The sequence below is a fragment of the Grammomys surdaster genome, unplaced genomic scaffold, assembly GCF_004785775.1.
Source record: "Grammomys surdaster isolate TR1022 unplaced genomic scaffold, NIH_TR_1.0 139, whole genome shotgun sequence".
NCBI classification, from domain to species: domain Eukaryota; kingdom Metazoa; phylum Chordata; class Mammalia; order Rodentia; family Muridae; genus Grammomys; species Grammomys surdaster.
Window position 1 is genome coordinate 12,717,435 of NW_021604597.1, and position 7,256 is coordinate 12,724,690.

Below are 7,256 nucleotides of genomic sequence, written 5' to 3' on the forward strand. Positions count from 1 at the left end.
AAATCTCAGCTTACACCTTCCAAATGCTGAGGTTAAAGGTGTGCAGCACCTTCCTCAGCAAGTTTTACTTTTAAGTAGACTTTATGTTTTAAATCAACACCATGAGAGAATGAAGCCAGAGGAGGGAAGCTGTGTGTCTATAAGCAGAAGAATCCCAGACTGTGAGCTAGCCACTGAAGCAGGGTGGAGGTAGGCATAAAGAAGATGCTACCTCATGCCCCTTACACCCTGATCTTGGACTTCTAGGGTCCAGAACTCTGAGCCAATACTTTTCTGTTCTTCAAGCCACAGTGTCTGTGATGCCTTATTACGGCAGCTCTAGGAGACCATGAGCTGCTGCTCAGTGAAAAGCACAGGCAAGGAAAGAAAACATGCAAATTATATAACACAAAAGTCCTTGGAAAAGTGAAATAAAAACCCAGAAGGGAAATGTAGTCCAATATTTGATTAATACACATTTATTCTACAATATTCAAAAAATGAAGGCCACCAAAAACAGCCAAGAATTTTAGTCATATTAACTTCTCATTATCTAAAATGTTTTGCTGTGAGAAGTTATTTTAATGACATCTAAACATGTATGCATTCTCCAAGAATCATGCATCTCCAAGAATCAAGAAAACTGTATTTTCAATTCACATAGAAAATTGATATTACTCAGAAATGGAAAGATTCGTAGCTAATGAAACTTGGCCATCAATCAGCCCAATGCAGATAGATCGCCACACAGTGCAGACAGTAATGACATGGGCAATGGACAGGGACAAGCAAGGGCAAGCCTCAGAGTTAACGTTATGCTATAGGAATAACTTCCAGTGAGCCCAGCTAGTCCACACATTCACACACATAGAAAGATTGCTTAAATATACATGAACAGAGATTAAGCAACATTCATGAATACTGCATTTTAGGCACTGAAGATATGGCTTAGTGGGTGACAGAGCTTGCTGTGGAAGCTGTGGAAACAAATAACCAAGCAAACAAACAAAAAACATGAGAACAAATCCCTAACACACACATAAAAGCCAAAAATGGCTGTGCATGTCTGAAATCCAGCATTAGAGACAGATGATCCTAGGAATTCCCTGGCCTGTCAGCTTCATAGTAAAAAAACAGTAGCAGGGTAACTGAGAGTCATAGCACACAGAAATTATGCATAGACATACAAACAGACATAGACACACAAGTTTTTAAAAAATCAGAGAAGATTACACTTTAGGCAACTCAATTTGGTTTTCTGGTAAGTTTTGAAATTCATTAGCAAATTAGTTTAACATCCACTAGAATTGAGATAGCCATATTTTCTTGCTCTGTTCCAAGAAAATAAAAGAACCCATAACAATTGGATACAAATTTAAATGAACTGCCCTAGTCTGTATCTTCCTGTGTCTGTCTCTCACTAGCTACCAATCAAAACATTTCTTCTAGCACCAGCTCATTGGAATGTATTATTCAAGAAACTATTTAAAAATTTACTAAATAGCTATTAATTTTTTATTTGTTCAACAAATATTTCCTTTGCTTCTAGTGTGACCCAGACACTGTCCTAGTACACAGTGATAAGCAGAACAGGTGTAATTTCTGTCCTCATAAAAATGACCTTGAGATCACACCCACAGTTGTTTTGTAGCAAAGAGACTGCTCAGAAGTAAAATATCCCCATATGTTGTTTATGGCTATGGCAGTGGCACACCTACACACAATCTCTTGATCATAATGTAAGATTCAACACAGGCTTCCGCGTCATCTGTGATCTGACAATCAGATCTGAATGAAGAAAGGAAGAAAGAAAGAAAGAAAGAAAGAAAGAAAGAAAGAAAGAAAGAAAGAGAACCTGCAGTCTGTTACAGATGTCTGTGGTCTTCTTGCCCAGAATCCCTTCTTCTGAAGATTTCCAAAATTTATGGTACACCCTCAACTACAAACTAAGCAGCTATGCTTCACAGTGAACCAGTCCCCCCAAAAGTAACTTTCTGTCTAACATTTAAAATACGGTATTGATTATCACTACTACCATTGCAGTGAAAGCCAGAGAGCAACTAAATTTATAATCCATTAAACCCTAGAAAAGGTGGACATAAATTCCCCCCCCCTTTTTTTTTTCGCCCTGTTACTCAGGGCCACCTTCCGCTTCAACTTTCTAATCTGTGGTCTTGGTACTTCTTCTGGTTTTGCTTTATTGGGTGTTTTGTGGGGGATACTTGTGGAGAGAGGATATGGGTACATATGTGTGTATCAATTTATAAGTGTGTGCTGGTATATATATGTATATGTACATGTATATATACATATATATACACATATATATACATATATACATATACATATATATATGTACATGTAGAGATAGAGGTAGAGATAGAGATAGAGATAGAGATAGAGATAGAGATAGAGATAGAGATAGAGATAGAGATGAGTGTGTGTGTGTACTGGGTCATGTACATGTGGAGGGGTCAGTAAATACATGTGTATTTACTGCATATATGTGGAGGTATGGGTTTACACCAAAAGTCAAACTCAGGTATTAATTTTCAGGTGCGATTTGCCTTTTGTTTTGAGACAGCACCTGACTAGAATCTGAGGCCCACCAGCAAGTTATACTTGTTGGCTTTCAAGCTCCAAGAGTCTCCCTGTTCCCTCCTTCTCAGCATAGGGATTGCAAACACTCATCATCAGGCTTGACATGGGTTCTGGAAAGGAGGTCACTACAGAACTCTCTCCCCACGTGTTCTCAGTCTTACGCAGCACGTCACTTCCCTTCCACCATTTCCAATCCAAATATGCATCTCAAAAATAAATGAAACCATGCCTTCATGAATCTCTTAAATATGAGGTGCACTCACTAAAAGCTTTAGCAACAGGTGCTGATGTCTACCATGATGACACACACACTTGAAGTTGTGCATCCCTTTTCTGGTTATGTCTTAGCTTTACTCTGCCATGCTACTCAAATCTCTCCCCGAGTCCCTCTCTGCTCACTGCTCTTGCAAACTCCCTCCTGTTCATTTTTTCCTGCAAAGCAACTGACCCATTTTTCTTGTTACTAGAACTTTTGCCAACCTACTTCCTGTTTAGAAGACTATCAAGATTCCTAAATAAAAGCAATTTCTTCTCAAAGAAGATTTTGGTTACTCGTTAACGAGATTTCTCCCCACTCACAAGACTATTAGTCAAGTTATTTGGAAGAAGAAAAAAAAGGATATAATTATATTGAGAAAGCTTAAGTGGGTAGGCAATACTTGGTAGGATTTTAAAGGATTAGTACATATCCTCGGGCTCATTCCAATAATGACATGAGTGTATCCTGAGCAGAGGAGATGACATAAGAAAGAATGGAGTAATGTAAAAATACAGAGTAAAACAGTACAGGGATCCCCTGATTACAGTCCCAGGTCAGGTTAATAGAGTCCTGGTTGTGAATGGAGCAAAGTTTTGAGATGGTTACTCCAAAATATTGTTCTTTATTTTACAGTCTGTGTTTTCAAAAGTTAGTTCTAAACTAGGCTTTACAGCAGATGCCTACAATCCCAACAGTCAGGAGGCTTATACAGAAGGGAGATGAAGTTAAGGGCAGCCTTGGATATATATAATAAGGTCTTATATAAAAAATCAGCTCTAGAAATTTGAACTGATTGAACATATAATAGGAGATTAGTATGACAGGCACACTGGTTAAAATTGCTGATAAGTGTTCAAAATACTATTATTCTGAAAGAACATAGAGCAGAATTTCCTACCTAGAGTTTGAAAGGAAATACCCCATGTGCAGCTGAGTTTGCCTGAGAACTCACAGTCTTTGAGAAAATGAAGAGAGGCTGCTTAGCTGGATCCTCTGTTTGCCTCTATCAACAGCACACTTCGTCACCGACATCAGCATGCAATAACAAATGTTGTGTGCCATGGACACCATGCTGGGAAGTTCTCTCAGAGGAGTAGGACATTGCACAAGTCCAGATGAGCCGCATGAGCACAGCTGCGGCAATGGCAAAGAGTACATGGACTTGGGAGCTATTTATGAGGTAAAAAGAACAGATGTTAGTAATTGAGTTCTTCAGAGAACTGAGGATGAAAAGGGGACAAATAGACTCATCACAAGAGGAAGTTAGAGAGCAAAAACTTGTACCGTGAACCACATATCATGGAGTAGAGACAAGAGTGGAGAACTGAGACTGATTGAACCTGGTCCTGGGGAAAAGATTTTGTAGCCAATTCTGAGTTCCGGTTTGAAATGTATTTGCTGTTCTGTTTCTATAACACAGAACTTTCCCTTGTTGTTCCCCCACTGAACATGAACTCAACAGTCTCAGCACTCTCACAAGTGGAGGGAACAAGATAACATAGGGTTTGCAGTTCTGACATCAAGTAGCCTAAAAATGTTTTTCATGGTAAAGGGCAGGAGTTCAGCAGTTCGTGACATCATTGATGGGCCCAGCAAAGCAAGACCCATCAATACAAACAAGTCTTGATACACAAACTATTTAAGAAGCAACATTTTTTAGGAGAGCAGACCTTATCACCAATTAATTGAAGTGCGGGAATTCTCTAGAACAAAAGGCAAAGTTGTTGTTAGTTTTCAATATTTCTCACCAAAGCAAAGTTTTTCTGGTGTGAACAAAACTGTCAACTTGGCTTGTCTATACTCCTGTGGTCATAGATTACCTCAACTGCCACTCTCAACTTGGTAAAGTCTGTTAGGTTTTCTAAAATATATTCAGTACATACATCGACTAGAATAAAACTGATATATCAAATTCTAGAGCCTCTTTATCTAACCCTCAAGGCAATTGTGAGTAAACACATCTGTCTCTGCCCCACATCTGACAGGCACAGATATTTTTGAACTAGGGTAATTAATAGAAACAGTAAGCGCTTCGAAAATGCAATTTTGCATTGAGGACAGCAGGGAATTAAAGAGTACAGGCTCTGAGGCCTGATAGATTTAACAGGCTCTAAGTTCCCTCAAGAAAACTTGAGCCCCAAAGCTTCCTACAGTCCTTCCCTGTGTTCTGAGCAAGTTTTATTTTTCTTATTCCATGAAGGAAACTCCAGATATTTCCCACTTTCCTCAGACCTCTCATCCCACCTCCACTCTCTGCTCCAGATACCACTTCAATAGACTTGGAATTAAGTTTCATTATTGATATTGTCTTCTCTCCTATGGGATTGAGGGAGAAACATACTCCCTCCCTTACCCGACAATCACTCACTATCTCCTGGTCTATCAGGGATCCTCAGTCTTCTATATTCTCATTGTTGGTGAGAACCTTCCTTTTTAGGCACCTCTGCCTTCTGATTTTCCCAGAGCCTATTTGGTTACTTCTTTGAAGTTCTTCTGCACCCAATCAATAATCTTATTTCTTAAGTGCTGAAGCCCTCCTATGGTTTCAAGAACACTATTTTTCATTTTATTTACTATGCCTCCTTTTCATAATAGTTTCTGGGTATGTGGCTTTAAATATCATCTAGAACTCATAATTTTATTTGAACCTGTACAGTTCTCTCTAGAGATCTAATCTTATGTATTTCAGTATACATCATCACTTCATCATCTAATTTTACATGAATTGCAATGTGTTTAAAATAGACCTAAAGGCTCTTCCTATGGGACCTGGCCCTTTTCTTATTTGTGTCATTTCTCCCAGTACCTGGTGTCTTTCTCACTCCCTCTTTTCTCTCAACTGCCATAGTCACTAAATCACCATTCTTTAATTCCTTGGACTTTGCCTTCTAATATGTCTTGTATCTGAAGGTCATCATTTCTCTTCCTTTTCCTTATCCATGCTCATTTAGTATATGTTGCTAGAATATCTTTTGAGTATCCAACCTTGTTCCTCCTGATCTGTTGAGTACATACCAACCATGAATATGACCCATGGGGTACCTAAGGATAAATTGCACATTTCGCAAAGTTCGCAGAATCTGTTATTTTATTTAACCCTTCTGAATAATATCCTTTCAGCCACATCTTTATTTTACCTTTTTATGTGTATCATTCGCTCATGACAACCCCTACCTCTGCTTCACTATCATTGCATTCCCCCAAATTAAATAAAATAGGAAGTAAACCTGTGTCTCATGCGAACAGTCAGGCCGGCAATAAAATATGAAAAAAATAGTAAAAAATAAAACCCAGGATTCTGTAGTGCTTTAAATAACCCTAGTCTCCTGAAGGGAAATTGTGGCCAGGTTTTATTGCTCAAGGAATTCACAGCTCTTTCATCCTATCCCATCTTCCACACTGATACTGCATCTAAAAATTATTTTCTAGGTCTGGTTCATCTTCCAGAAATCCATGTTTAAATCATTCTCCTACCCTTTCTTTATCTTTACATTTGTGTATCTGTCACTTTCAGGATCTTGACCACCCTTATTGGCTACTTCTAAGTCCTTCTGAAGACATCACTTTTAAACTTCTACATTTTTTTTTTATGGAATGCTTCATGAATTTGCGTATCATCCTTGTGCAGGGCCATGCTAATCTTCTCTGTATCGTTCCAATTTTAGTATATGTGCTGTCAAAGCAAGCACAAACTTCTACTTTTATGCAGTTGTGCTAAAATTTTGATGTAAGCAGTCAAATAGTCTGAATAAAATCCTTAAACTTTCAAGCTTTTATTTTTCCTCATCAAACACCAACCATGGAAGAAGACAATTGACTATATGCCATAGAGGCCCACCATTGTACAAGTAAACTGTACCTGTGGTTTTGGTTGATTTGTAATTGTTTGGAAAGGATTAAGAGGCATGGCCTTGTGGAAGTGTGTCACTGGGGATGGACTTTGATGGTTAAAAAGCACTGGACAAGCTCAATCGCTCAATCTCTCTCCTCCTCCTCCTTCTTCCTCCTCCTTCCTCCTCCTTCCTCCTCCTCCTCCTCCTCCTCCTGCTCCTCCTCCTCCTCCTCCTCTTCCTCCTCCTCCTCCTCTTCCTCCTCTTCCTCCTCTTCCTTTTCCTCCTGTCTGTGGATCAGGATGTAAAACTCTCAGCTACTTCACCAGTGCCATGTCTGTATTCTTCCTACCATGACGATCATGAATTAACCCTCTAAAACTGTAAACAAGCCCATAATTGAATTTCTTTTTAATATTAGCGTTGCCTTGGCCATAGTGTCAGTTAAAACTCAGTGTAGTTCACAGCAATAGAACAGTAAATTAGACACCATCTACTAAAGACAAATGAAAATTTGCATACTAATGAGATCATGTGCTTGTTTATTAATACATAAAGAATTAAGTATTAGCTTAATATTATAGTTA

General features: G+C 38.7%; 1 non-coding gene across 1 annotated transcript; it reads right to left on the bottom strand.

Moving 5' to 3' along the window:
• Positions 1 to 6,422: 6,422 nt before the first annotated feature.
• LOC114618031 lies at positions 6,423 to 6,528 on the bottom strand. The gene has a single exon (XR_003710899.1). It is a non-coding gene; the product is annotated as a U6 spliceosomal RNA (small nuclear RNA).
• Between the last annotated feature and the right edge of the window lie 728 nt (positions 6,529 to 7,256).